Source organism: Rhinatrema bivittatum, chromosome 4 (assembly GCF_901001135.1).
Source record: "Rhinatrema bivittatum chromosome 4, aRhiBiv1.1, whole genome shotgun sequence".
In the NCBI taxonomy this organism is placed as follows: Eukaryota; Metazoa; Chordata; class Amphibia; order Gymnophiona; family Rhinatrematidae; genus Rhinatrema; species Rhinatrema bivittatum.
Genome location: NC_042618.1, coordinates 351,380,957 through 351,395,690, shown reverse-complemented (window position 1 = coordinate 351,395,690; position 14,734 = coordinate 351,380,957). Strand labels below are relative to the sequence as shown.

General features: G+C 42.3%; 1 protein-coding gene across 1 annotated transcript in view; it reads left to right on the top strand.

Moving 5' to 3' along the window:
- Nucleotides 1–14,345, top strand: part of LOC115090959 (cytochrome c oxidase assembly protein COX11, mitochondrial) — a 45,325-nt gene extending 30,980 nt beyond the window's left edge. The window contains exon 5 of the mRNA XM_029600677.1: nucleotides 14,079–14,345. The gene's annotated coding sequence lies outside the window, so the exon portion shown is untranslated. The remainder of the gene's footprint in view (nucleotides 1–14,078) is intronic.
- The last annotated feature ends 389 nt before the right edge of the window (nucleotides 14,346–14,734 follow it).

Here is a 14,734-nt window from a genome sequence, read left to right as displayed (position 1 = left end):
CTTGAGGGATGCACAGGATAGAAAGGTAGAAGCCTTTCTGAAAAGAGCATTTGAAACAGCCAGCCTTTCTCTGCAGGCAGCAGTGTGTGGAGGCTATGTAGCCAGAGCTTTAGTCAAATGGCTTCAGCATCTGCAGGAGGAATCCCTGGGTGGAGAGGGCCCAGGGAAGGATATGGCTAGGATAGAGTCAGGGCAGCTTTCCTGGCAGACACACTTTATGATCTAATCAGGCCCTCTGCCAAGCAGATGGCCTCTGTGGTAGTGGCAAGGAGATTCTTGTGGCTTAGGCACTGGGCGGCAGATGCACCCCTGAAAGCAAGGCTTAGTGTTTTGCCCTTTTAAAGGGCTTCTCCTATTTGTCAGGAACTGGACACGTTAATGAAAAGTCTGGTGGTTGCAAAACCACAAAGGCTTCCAGCGGACAGAGCCGAGGGGGCAAACTAGGTCATTTAAATTAAAAACCAGAGAATTTGGAGGGTTTAGACAGCCAGGGGCATCAGGCAATCAGGGTTGTAGACCACAACAAAGGCAACCATTTCAGGTGGCCCAGGGTTGGGTCAGAGATAAAGACCCCAGAGCCCCCTTGGAGATGTAAGGGGGCTAAGTGATGGTTTGTGGACCCACTCCCGATGTCCCCCCATGGGCGGTCACCTAAAACTGTTTTCCAAGGAGTGGGTCCAAGTCACCAGGGACAGGGACATCATGGAGGTAATCCAGCTAAGGTATGCTCTAGAGCTGGCCACTTCCTGTACCAGAATCTTTTCTAAATTCACCATGCAGGTCTCAGGAAAAGAGGATAGCCATCAAGGAAACCTTAGACAAACTACTAGCATTGAAAGCGATAGCACCAGTACCAGTGGCAGAGAGGGAGACAGGATGTTTACACCCTATATTTTGTAGTTCCCAAGAAAGAAGGAACATTTTGCCCAGGACTAGATTTGAAAAGGGTAAACATGGTTCTCAGAATCCGAAGGGTCAAGATAGAAACTTTGAGGTCGGTCATAGGGGCGGTCAGGAACGGGGAATTCCTGACTCTCTTGGATCTGGCAGAAGCCCATTTCCATATTCCCATCAGAGAGGCACATTGGACATATTTGAGATTTGCGGAACTGGGGCACCTTTATTAGTTCAAAACACTACCATTTGGGCTAGCCACGGCACCAAGCACCTTCCCAAAAGTGGTGGTGGTGGCAGAGGCATTAAGAAGGGATTGGATCCCAGTGCACCCATATTTAGACAACTGGCTGATCAGACCCAGTCCGAGAAGTAGAGCAGGCGCTTCACAAGGAGAGTGAGGGCCCTCCTCGAGGTGTTAGGGTGGATAGTGAACAAGCCCAAAAGCAATTTAAGGTCATCCAAAGGTTGGTCTGCTTAAGAGTCTGGTTCGATACCCAACAGGCAAAGGTGTGCTTGATATAGGAAAGGGCAGACAAATTAAGATACCAGGTGAGGAAACTTATGGCATCCAGGAAGCCTATGGTCAGGGAATACTTGCAGGTGCTGAGGGTTATGGCAGCAACCGCAGAAGTAGTCCCTTGGGTTGAGGGCACATATTTTCCCATTGCATGGATCATTTCTCTCTCAATGGAACCCCAGCAGTCAGAAATATGGAGTGAGACTCAGACAAATTATCAAGGCCAGAACCAGCATAGGTGAGTGGCTAGTAGAAGGCAATTTGTTGGGGATCAGCCTGATTTTGCAAGAGTGGGTTATACTGACGACGGATGCCAGTAAGTTAGGCTGGGGAGCGCACTGCGAAGGGCAGGTGATACAGGCAGCATGGTTGGCCAGAGAGGGGCAGGACTCAATGAACCTGTTGGAGCTGAGCGCAATAAGGTTAGCGCTCAAAGCCTTAAGCCCGACAGTAAGAGCAAGGCAGGTAAGGGTTCTGTCAGACAGCACCACAGCAGTGTCCTATATAAACAGGCAATGGGGTACATGCAGTTGGCAGTTAGAAAAGGGTGTGGAACAGCTAATGAACTGGGCAGATATAAGCCTGATGGGGTTGATAGCCAATTACATAGCAGAGGAGGAGAATACACAAGTGGGTTACCTCAGCAGACACACACTAGACCAGGGGAAATGGGAACTAGCAGATGAGGCATTCTCAGAAGTGATAGAAAGATGGGGAAGTCCAGAATGGGAATTGATGGCAACGCAGACTAATGCCAAGGCAAGAAGATTTTTTTCAGCAGATGCTAGGAAAAGAGGTCAAAAGGAATAGATGCCCTAGTCCTGCCATGGCCACTAGACCAGCTGTTATACGTGTTTCCACCATGGCCCTTGATAGCAAGGGTTCTAGAGAGTGTCAGGTCACGAGGGATGGATTATTCTGGTAGCACCTGATTGGTCCAGAAAGGCTTTATTCGCAGAATTAATGAGCCTAAGCAGGGGCTCACCCTTATGACTAGGGAAAGCCAAGAATCTGCTCAGGCAGGGGCTGGAAATTTTTGAGAATGATGCAGGAGGAGGAAAATCGCCTCAGAAGCAGAACATATTAAAGATATCTTGTAGTTTCTACAGGATGGTTTAAAGAAAGGGTTAGCCCTAAACTCCCTCAAGGTGCAAGTGACAGCGTTAACTTCTTTTAGGAGCCGGGTGCAAAGAAACTCTCTTAGGGCTCACCCTGACATATGTTTTTTGAAGGCAGTGAAGTATCTGCGTCCACCAAAGCACCAGGTAATGCTCACTTGGGATCTTAACATAGTGCTGGGGCCTTAACCAAACCACCCTTTGAAATGCTCATGGGGGCATCATTAAAGGCTCTGTCACTGAAAGTAGGCTTTCTAGTAGCAATATGTTTGGCCAGATGTCTATCAGAAATCCAGGCCTTATCCTGTAGGGATTCCTACCTTTCAATTCATAGGGACAGAATAATCATCTGCCCCGTCTCATCCTTTCTCCCTAAGTATTGTTAGTTTCACTCCAACCAAGAAATCGTCCTACTGGTCCTAATGAGGACAAAGGAGGGGGAGGGGAGGGGGAATCTGCACCCGCTAGATGGGCGAGGAGTGCTCCTACATTACCTAAAAGTCACCAATATATTAAGGAAGACAGGTTGTTTGTCCTGTTGCAGGGCCAAAGAAGGGGCCAAGCAGCATCTAAACCATCAATTGCACGTTGGATTAAGGAAGCAATAACAGCATACATTGCACAGGGCACACAGGCCCCGAGAGCTTTGTGTGCACATTCAGCAAGGGCGCAAGCAGCCTCATGGGCAGAGTAGGGCAGCAACACTTCAGGATATTTGCAAAGCAGTGACTTGGGCCTCCTGGGGTACATTCATGAAACATTACAGGCTAGACCTGTAAGCAGATCAGGAGCTGAGTTTTAGCGAAGTTGTATTGAGGGCCACAGAGGCCACATCCCACCCAAACTAGGCACTGCTCGGGTACATCCCGCAGGTGTAGGCTAGTGTGCAGGATAAAAAGGAAAGTGAAATTTATACTCCCCAAACAAATTCCTTACCTTTAGTCCTAGCAGACTAGTCCAAGTACCCCCCCCCCATACAAAAGAGAATGAGGGGGGTGCTAAAAAAAAAAAAAAAAAAAGACAGGCCATCAACCTAATAGGTTAGGGCAAGAGTCTATAATTGCCTGGCTATCCCAGAGTATATAGCGACATAAGAAAATGTAAAAAGAGTTCTTTCTTCCACCTACTGGTATACCGTGAATTTTGCAGGGGTGGACTAGTCTGCTAGGACTAAAGGAAAGGACATTATTTGGTAAATAAGGTGAAATTTATAAGGCACCATTGCCCAACAGAGGCCAGTTCCAGTTGAGCTGCAAGCCCAAAGGAGCAGGAAGAAACGCCCAGGCCAAAATACAATAAAAATAATTAAAAGGCTTATAGGCTGTTGTTTTTCCTCTTGATAAAGCATGACATGGTTGAAGTAACTACTGTAAACCATTTGGTATTGCTTTCACTTTTAGATTTAAAGAAACATTTCTTGGAGATAAGTGTGACTGCTTTACATTCACCACACTCGTGGGAGCTGTTACTCAGATTTTGTAGCATCTCTATGACTTATAACTAGGTTTCACTGTGCAATGATAACACCCCTCTGTGGCCTATGGGCAAAGTAAAAACTGAAAGATTTGTGGTGGTGGTCAAAACTGGTGCCACCTGTTCCAATATTTCTTCCATAAAGTGAAGCTCTTAACTCCACATGTGCAATCTTGAGTGTAATCCTCAAAAATACTAAATTAGTAAAAAAAAATCTCTCAAAATATACCTGAATATCCATATTAACAACATCAATGTTGGCAGATAAAGGCCAAAATGGTCCATCAAGTCTTCCCAATGGAAACATACGTTTGGGGGTTTTTTTTTTTTTGTTTTGGGGGGGTTTTTTTTCATCCTAACAGCAATTTTAGACATGGCTTAAGTAAGAGAGAACAGTGCTGAGTCATCCTTTTCTGTTAACATTTGTTTTAGTGCAATTGTGTTCTGTTTTAATTTATTGTTGTTATGTGCAATAATATAACCACAAATCAAAAACAAATCCAGACACCTTAAGTATTCACATAATCAAATAAATACATTTTTTGTATATACCTTGATTGTAGAATTCCAATAGAAAAATGAAACACATTAATCATTATATTCAATAAATAATCCCCAAAACAGATGAAGAACGTTTATATATATATATATATATATATATATATATATCTGTGTACTGAACAAAGCAGTCAAAACTGCATTTGTAATCATTACTTGCATAAAAAAGCACCTGAATTATTTTACTCCTTATATTTGAATACCTCCACCTCTCCACTTATGTGTAATTTGATCCAATAGAAACCTTACATATTACATTTGTGTCTGGATCGGCAGGAAAAGAGGGGGTACCTGTCCTCGCTGTGACGACCGGCGAGGGAGCACCAGAGTCACTTGGGGAAGTCACGCTGAGTCCACCGGTTTATCTTTTACCGCCGGCTCCAGTACCCGCCAAACCTCCCCTCAGGCTTGCTGCGCAGGCTGATGATGACATTTCTGCGACGGCAAACTGGGGTCAGGGCAGAGGTTCACTGCCGTTTTTCCCAGCTTTCTTCAAGCTTGCTGAAGTCTGCATTGCCTGTGGAGTTTCCTACTTCGGTTTTTTCTTCATCTCCCGTGGAAGCACAGGAGGAACAGGAAAGAATATTAGCGATTTCGGCAGGAGCGGTCTCTTCTGGTGTTGGGGATGAGTTTTTTCAACACCCGCCTAAACTAGCTATTGTAACACTCAAAGCGTTGTGGGATCTAATAGTAAGTTTTGGAAGCTCTGTGAAAGACTGCCAAACTAAGGGCCCGATTTACTAAGGCATTTCTCCCATTCTGTGTCTATGGAAAACATGCTTAGTAAATGAGGCCCTAAGATTGCGACTTTAACAACAAATGTGAATTCCCTAAATGTTAAATTTGGAAGTCAAATCTTAAAAATCAAAAGTGTCCTTGGAGCAAGCTATATCTCAAACACAGGCCTGTAATTTTAAACTGGTTAAAGACTTTGGGAATTGTTCTCGTAGATTGGAAATCCTAGAAAACCATATCAGGCATTTGAACTTGCGCTTTTTGAATTTTCCCAGTGCTAGGTGAGGATATATATAGCACTCTGAAAACATTTTTTCATGAGCTCCTGAAGTTTGAAATGGAGAAGATTCCCTCAATAAATAAAGTGCTTTTTCTTCCTGGTGCCAGTAAAGAGAATTTTTCCAAAGGGGGCCACACCGAAGCTCTTACTAACCTAGCTCAATTCCTGGAGGACTCAACAGTTGAGATTATTGAGTGATCAACTCTCCTTGTTTCTTTTATTATTGAGCAAGACCTGAATGAGGTTATGAGGCATTATTTTTTAAATCTCTCTTACCTTTTATGGACAGCCAATACGTATATTTCCAGATTTTGTAAGGGTTACCCAAGTTAGGAGATGAGATTTTCTTATTATGAGACCGCAGGTTATAGCATTGGGAAACACATTTGTTTTTTAAGATATCCATGTAAATGTGTAATTCGTAGTCAAAATGAATGTTTTGTATTCTTTTTACCGGAGCAAGTAAAATCTTTCATAAATTCCAGGAGTATAATACCATCACATCCTGGGGAATAATAGATCCCTAGATAATCCAAATAAATGTACCCACCGAGCATGTTAAGCTTATTTATTTATTTAAAAACCTTTCTATACCGTCGCTAAGTTAAATACCATCGCAATGGTTTACATGTAGGCAAATAAATTAAGGTTGGTGAATGGTACTATCGTACATTCTAACAGATGCCAAAAGGTTCGGTTACAATATATCATAATACAAAAACAATCGATTTATTAGTAATGTAGTTCATGACCAAGTGTACCTGTCAAGTACTATTTACAGGTAAAAAATCATATTCTCTGTGTTATATAATTACATAGGTTGTGTGTGTTGGTGCTCTTCTGCCTTTCCTGTATATTTTCTATTCTCCGTTCTCATTAGAAAATGCTTGTTTGAAAAACCATGTTTTTAAACTTTTCTTAAAGGTTTTGAGATCTCTTTGTAGTCATCTCTAGAGGCATAGGGGTAGATTTTATAATTTTGCGCGAGCGCGTACTTTTGTTCACGTACCAGGCGTGAACAAAAGTACGCTGAATTTTATAAGATACGTGCGTAGCCGCGCGTATCTTATAAAATCCGGGGTCGGCGCGCACTGCCTGTTCCCTCCGAGGCCGCTCCGATTTCGGAGTGGCCTCGGAGGGAACTTTCTTTCCACCCCTCCCGTACCTTCCCCTCCCTTCCCCTACCTAACCCACCCCCCTGGCCCTGTCTAAACCCCCCCTACCTTTTGTTGGCAGATTTACGCCTGCTAAAAGCAGATGTAAATCTGCGCGCGCCAGCGGGCTGCTGGTGCACCATCACCCAAACCGGGGGCTGGTCTGGAGGCCTCGACCATGCCCCCGGGCCGGTGCCACGCCCCCGGTCCCGCCCCGAACTGCCCCTGACACGCCCCGGGACTTGCGCGCGTCCCGGGGTTGTGCACGCGCCGGCGGCCTATGCAAAATAGGCGCACCAGAGCGCAGGGCATTTAAAATCCGGCCCATAGTGTTCCATAAAGCGGGGCCTGCTAAAGATAGGGTCCTTTCTCTGACTTGTGTTAGTCTCGCTGTCTTTACTGAAGGAATGGTTAAGAGAGCTTTGTTTGCTGAACGAAGGTTTCTGTGTGGGACGTGCACTCGTAGTGCTGTGTTTAGCCAGTCCGATTTTTCATCATGTATTAGTTTATGTATGGTACACAAGGCTTTGTATCTTTATTTCTAAAGATGATATTTCCTTATTTCTCTCTTTGTATACTGGCCCCCTAACAAATTTTGCCTTTGAGAAAAATGATTTAATTAAGATGGATGTTTCTTCATTTAATATTTCATGTCTTATTTTTTTCTGGAAACTTATTTTCTGTAGTAAGAAATTTTCTTACTTGTTTGTGATGAAATTAATTTAAAAAAAAAATCTTACATATTTGCATACGTTTCCCACAAAAAGTCCTATTCCTCTATTTTCTTATTAGAATAACCTGTTAATTGTTTATAAATCCTTATCTGATCCCATATTAGTCTTACTGAACTGCGCTCATTTATAGACCCTTGTCCAGTCCCAACAACAGCCTTTGTTTCATTGTGTGAGCTTCATCAGGGGAACTGCATTTAGATATAGAATGAAGCAGCTTGAAACATTTTTACCTCAATTAAAACAGTAGCCTATATTTCTTCGTCTATGCTTCACCAAGGGAGCTTCATTGTAGTATAGAATGAGGCAGTTACAACCCTTACACTTTCACCCAAACAAGTTTAAGGAAAAAGATTTATCTGAATTTCCATAAACTACAAGGCATGATAGACTTATCAACCATCACCCTACAAATTAAACACAAACAATATTATGAACATTCTTATTCCTGTTCTTAAAACATCCTTAAAATAAACCCTTACTTAAACCAACCAACCATGGTAACTCACCAAACAACTGGCTCCTAATGATCTTCATGGATGGGTGATGCTAATTTATTGGCTGAATTTAGAAAGTAGATACTGTAAATTCCAACTTAGTTTACCCTACAAAGTCAGCATATCTTATTTTGTTCTCATTTCTAAGGCTTTAGATTCAGTGTGCACTGATTATTTATAATGAATGGAGAGAAACATTCTTTTTGCAGTTCACCGGTTTTTCACTCAAGTCATCTACTTTGAAAAAAATTCTGGTGGGACAATTTTGAAGATTGGGTACTTCTTAACAGGAATTTAAATTACAAGCTGTGACGATAGGACAAAAGTCCCAACAGAGGGATTATCTCTCTAGTTGTATAAGGCGCACATACAAATGTGCTTTATATGCTAATCACGAGTTGTTACTGCAAACGTTTCAAAATAAATAAAATAAACATCCACCTAGTAAGTGTATGGGTCGTGCATTTTCACATGCTAGGGATTAACATAATAAACGAGTTAGGAATCATTGGAGTGTCTTAGCCAGTCATGCCATTTTAAGTACCCTTCAGTAGCTTACAAAATAGAACAACATTTAAAGGATTTTTTAGTATATTCGCAACTTCTCAGTCATCAAATAATTATCAAGCAATAAGGGGCCAGTTCCAATGTGGCTCTTGCAGAGTCTATTAACTGTTTAACTATTCAACAGTTTTTTCATCCTACATTACATTTCAATATGATTTACTGGATAGTTCAACTGTACTACATCTCAAGTCGTATTCCCGATCGCCTGCCCATGTACCAAAATATACATTGGTCAGACTAAACTAATGATTGGAAGATGTACAGTTGAGCATAAGTTGCATACTCCATAATAAAATGGAGATTCCCCTGGTAGAACAATGAATACAGGAATGTCATCAGTAGAACAAGTCAACTTTTTAAAATTTATTTTTTATAATCCAGTAGGTCACATTGCAGAGGGGGAAATAGTTTACATCTACGATGTGAGAAAAATGTAATTTTTAGATAGCATGTTACAGCCAGCTGGGCTCAATCAAGAAATTGGCAGGTTTTCTTTTGAAGGAAAGAGTTTATTTCTTTTGTTTACAATTATGACAGTGGGCATTTTTCATTTACGATCAATACTACACATTATGTTAGATGAGTTGGGGCATCATTTGTAATTTTATTTAGTGTAGTCAATCCATCATTTCAGATCATTAGATTAGGAATTGAAAGGCTGAGAGGAGCCATATAAATTTAAGAAGGAAAACTATAAAAGCAAGGTTTAGAATAATTTATTTAGCGAGCTTGTTTAGTATCTTTGGCAACTGATAATTTAATAGATGGGAAGAGTTGGGTGGACTTAAAGTGGAAGTCCATTTTGTATCCTTAACAATGGATTAGAAACCATATGGATGGGAGGAGCTATTCTAATCACTTTGGGTATAAGTATGTAGTTCCTGGTAGAAGTTAGTTCTGGGGCAAGAAGATCTTTAGAAGCTGGTTGTTTGAGTTACTTTGGTTGGTTGTTTTGAATAAGGGTTTATTTTAAGAATTTTTTTTTTTTTTTTTAGGAATGGGATTAAAAATGTTCGTAATGGGGCAGATTTTAAAAGGGTTACATGCGTAACCCTTTTAAAAGCCTCCTGCGTGTGCCGAGCCTATTTTGCATAGGCTCGGCGACACGCGTAAGCCCCGGGATGAGCGTATGTCCCAGGGCTTTTGCCGCTGTGCCTGGGATCGCGGGCCGGCCGTCGCCAGCAGGCGCAACTTAAAAATTAAAGGTAAGGGGGGGGGCAGAAGGAAAATTCCCTCTGAGGCCACTCCGATTTCGGAGTGGGAACGGAGGAAGGCTGCATGGCTCGGCGCACGCAAGTTGCACAATTGTGCACCCCCTTGTGCGTGCCGACCCTGGATTTTATAACATGCGCGTGGCTGCGTGCGCATGTTATAAAATCTGGTGTAGATTTGCGCGCGCTGGGTTGTGCACACACATCTATGCCCGCGCATAGTTTTTAAAATCTGGCCCAATATTATTTGTGTTTGAGTTGTAGGATGATGGTTGACAATCCTATGATGTCTCACAGTGTATGAAGATTCAGACAAGTCTCTTTCCTTACATTTATTTAAGTGAAAATATAAGGGTTGTAGCTGCCTCATTCTGTATTACAATAAAGTTCCCCAATGATGCCTACTTAGAGAAATAGAGGCTATTATTTTGAGTGGGGTAAAATATTTTCAGCTGCTTTATTCTATATGTAAATGAAGTTCCATTGTTGAAGCTTACTTGGTGAATTGGAGGCTTTTGTTAGCTTTGGACAAAGGTCTATGAAGGATTGCAGTTCAATAAGACTAATAGGGGATCAAATAAAGATTTATGAACAATTAACACAGATCAATTTATTTTAATCAGAAAATATAGGAATAGGACTTTTATGAGAGATGAGTGCAGATATGTGTAACTTGAACTAATAGAAACCTTCTATAAGTGGAGAGGTGGATATATTCAAATGCAAGGAGTAAAATAATTAAGATGTTTTATGCCAGTAATTAAAAAATGTAGTTTTGACTGCTTTGTACCGTATACTGTATATGAAGTGGATTTTTCACCTGTTTTTGGAATGAGTTACTCATTGATTATATAATACAAGCCGTTAAGCCCGTAACAACGGGCTACATTAAAAAAAAATTTTCGATCAGTTTTCGGCCACTGCACCCATCTACACTTCTTTTCCCTCACTCCTCCTTCCCCTCCCTCACCCATTCACCTCAGTCACTCACCCCCCTCCCCTCACTTCCCCCCTCCCACTCCCTCACTCCCCCCTCATTCTCCCTCCCACTCCTTCCCCTTCATTCTCCCTCCCCCCACCTCCCCCCTCATTCTTCCTCCCACTTCCTCCCCTCTCATTCTCCCTCCCCTCCCACTCCCTCCCCTCTCATTCTCCCTCCTACTCCCTTCCCTCAGTCACTCCCCACCCTCTCTCAATCCTATCCCTCACCCTCATCCCCACCCCCTTCCCTCTCCCTCTTGTGCTCTTCAGTGTGGCCCGCTCACGGAGATGGGAGGTCTCCGGGGATCCCTCCCCAGCATGCACCTCAGCTGCTCCTTCCCGCCACTGCATTTCCTCCTGATATCGCTGCCGCTCCTCCCACCTATTGTAGCTCGGCCCGCCCAATATCGTTGCCACCGCAGCTGTTCCTCCCAGCGTCATCTTAGCTCCGCTCTGACCGACGTGCTCTTGCACCCGCGCAGCATCTCGGCCCGAGCCGCGCTCTACTGCGCATTTGCGGGCCGTCGGTCAGAGCCCATTTATAAGGTAGATTAATGTTTCATTTCTTTATTGGAATTCTACAGTCACCAAGATATACATTTTTTTTTATTTTGTGAATGCATAAGGTATCCTGTTTTGTTTTTGATTTATTACATATTTGAGCAAGGACACCTTGTATAGAGAATATCAGAATAGCCCAGAGAGTGAGAGTGTGTGTGTGTTGTTTATTTTTTTCAAGTGATCAATATAACCAGCCACAATTGTTTTTAGCTTCATAAACACCTGTCAAACTAAGGGAAAATGCATCTTTATAGGCAATAGCAAAGGACTTTAGAGGCTAGGTGCATTATGGTGAAAGTTTTACCAGATGTCATTCAGAAGTAGACAATTGCATATTAATCTGTATTTTTCTATATATGTCTTATTTATTTATTTTATTTAGAACTTTTCTATACCGACTTTCCAATAACAGAATTACTGATCAATTCGGTTTACATTTTGAACAATAACAGTGACAAGCAAATGTCTTACAGAGAACAGGAAGAATAACTTGGAAATGAATATATGGGGTTAAACAAAGAAATACAATATACATAGCCTAATATAGGCTATGTATATTGTTTTTTTTATTGTTTGTATTATTGTTTGTATTATTTGTATTGTTTGTATTGTATTATATATTGTATTGTATTGTATTATTTGTATTGTATTGTTTGTATTATTGTGATTGAACAGCCCTATTAAAACAACAAAAAAAAAAATAAGCAAGCTACTCTGAAATGTTGCTGGCTAACCACACTTACGGGTAGATTTTGAAAGATGCACGCGTATGTTATAAAATCGTTGGGCCATGTGCACATGTGCGGATTACAAAATCAACACACGTGCATGTGCGCAAAGATTTAGGAAATTCCCGCGCAGCGGCAAATCCCAGCCTTCCCCAGTTCCCTCCCAGTCTGCTCCAATTAAGGAGGGAGCTTTCCTACCCCCCCTATCTAAACTTCTTTCCCCTTCCCCTCTCCTCCCCTCTCCCTAAACCTACCCTACCTTCGCTTACTTTTTTATTTTTCAAGTTTCTGCTTCTCTGGAGCAGTAGTAACTTGTGTGCGCCGGCCACGGCGGCAAATGGCTGCTGTACCAGCTGCCTCCAGCCCTGCCCCTGGATCGCCCCTTTATCTGGGCCCAACACTTCGGCGCATAACGGGGGGGTACGCGCGTGGCTGGGCCCCTTTGAAGATGCGCGCAGTGGGGCCAATTTTAAATTTTGCACGCGTGGGGTACATTTGTGCACGCTACCCGGCATGCGCAAATGTACACCCGACTTGTGCACCTTGCGTGCGCCGAGCCCTAGGGGAGGCCCGATGGCTTTCCCAATTCCCTCCAAGGCCGCTCCAAAATCGGAGCGGCCTCGGAGGGAACCTTTTTTTTTTTTGGTCCCCTCCACCCCCCAGCCCTACCTAACCCCCCCCCCAACTTGTTTCGTAGCATAACTTGTGCACGCTGGCTCGCTAGGCCCCAACACAGGCCATGCCCTGGACACGCCCCCAGACCGCCCATTTTTCAAAGCCCCGGGACATACGTGCGTCCCAGGGCTTGCGTGCGCTACCGAGCCTACGCAAAATAGGCTTGGCACGCGCAGGGGTAGGTTTTCGGGGGTTACGCATGTATCCCTTTGAAAATCTACCCCAGTGCGCGCAAGGCCCAGCCACACGCGTAACTATTTTTTACACGCGCAGGGGAATAAAAATTTGGCCGATAAATTTTTAGCTTTAAAGAACATTTAACTAGACACAACAATGAAAGTAGCTGATGAAATGTATGTTCTGAGTGTTGTCATGTCCAAAAATAGCACATACAAACCAAAAGGAGAACACGACAGGACTCAATGATACATCCTATAGTGAATATGTATGAACTGGAATTCATGATGAATCTGGATCTTGTAGAGAAGGGTTGTTCAGATCTTGCATTTACAAGGAACCTTGCTGATCGTTTTCTCAGAAAAATAGGAATTTTATTCTTACATGGTGAATTCTACCCTGGGTATTGAGCTATGGCTGAATTTTCAGAATTGCTCATTAACCATGCTTCATGAACTGTCACTACTGTAACTAAAAATTGCTGTGATCCTATTCGCTACTGCCCTCAGTACTCCATTCCATTTTCAATAAACTGCAGCATAGAAGAAAATGTAATCTGAGAGAACAAAAGTTATGCTTTTATTTTTTTAAACCATTTTTAACAGCAGAGCTATGATGAATCCAGTCAATAAAACAAGCACTATATGATTTACAGATGTTAATAATGAGGAAAAGAGAGACTATTAACAGAAAAAATAAGTAGGGTGCTCTGTCTATCACTGCACAGCACATAAAAAAAAAAAAATTAGTTTACAATAGGATCCTGTGCCAAGTCCAATGCAGTACCCTGTTTTTTCATAAGTGATTTTATTTTTCAGTAAATAGGTGAGCCACTCCAATGTGGCCGCCTTTGCTAATGTAATCTTTGAATGTTCCAAGTTGGGCTTGGATTTCCAGAAAAACACTATGGGCAAACGGGCTGAGTGCAACATATGAGAAAAAAGAGAATGGGTCCATGCATTACCCCCCTCTTTACACCATATATTCAGTAAATGCAGAGGTGCAGAACGCTGTAGCAGATGACGAGTAAGAGCATGTATACAATCTTGTATGTCTGACCAAAATTCTGACGCACATTTCCACCACATATGTATGTGTGAGGCCTCCACTCTGCAACCCTACCACTACAGCGGACTAGAGTGACTGAATTTAGCAAAGTACGTAGGGAAATAAGTGAGATGCAATAGTTTGTATATTAATTATTGGCTCTTATTACAGATTGACATCTTCAAGATGGAATACCAAATGGGATTCCAGTTATCAGCGGTTACCTGCAATGAGAGATCAGCATTCCATCTAGTAATCAAGGAGTCATCAATATCAACTGCCAACGTCTTCTCTAATGTCTTTGTAAATTTGCAAGATAAATTTAGATTGTTTTTGTGACAGAAGTCTTTCAAGCTCATTAAGATGCTGTAAGCACTCAAGCTGTGTGCATGATTTGAAAATAACTTTATGTAACTGCAAATAAAGGAAATGAGTGGGTACCAGTCTATCGAAATCTTGTCTTTAAGTTGGTAAAGGATTTAAATGTCTCCTGCCCCATCTGACCTCAAAATAAAACTTTTCTCTTCCATATAGCCATACCAACAGACATCATTATAGGTTATTCGAAAGTAGGGCTAATGGAGAGATGGAAGTAAATGTCCTATGTAATAATTTAACTGTATACCAAACCTTTTAAGATGTGGGAGATAATGGAGTTTTATCTTGTAATCTCAGTAACTGTCAGAAAGTCCATAGAGTAGCCCAATAAAGCTGTCGGCTGATGGTCCTTAGACTACACACCCTCTAATTTTAACCAGGAATGATGTGACACATTCTGCAGCAACTAGCAGTGGATAACCCACCATCATAGCGTAAAGACAGTAAAT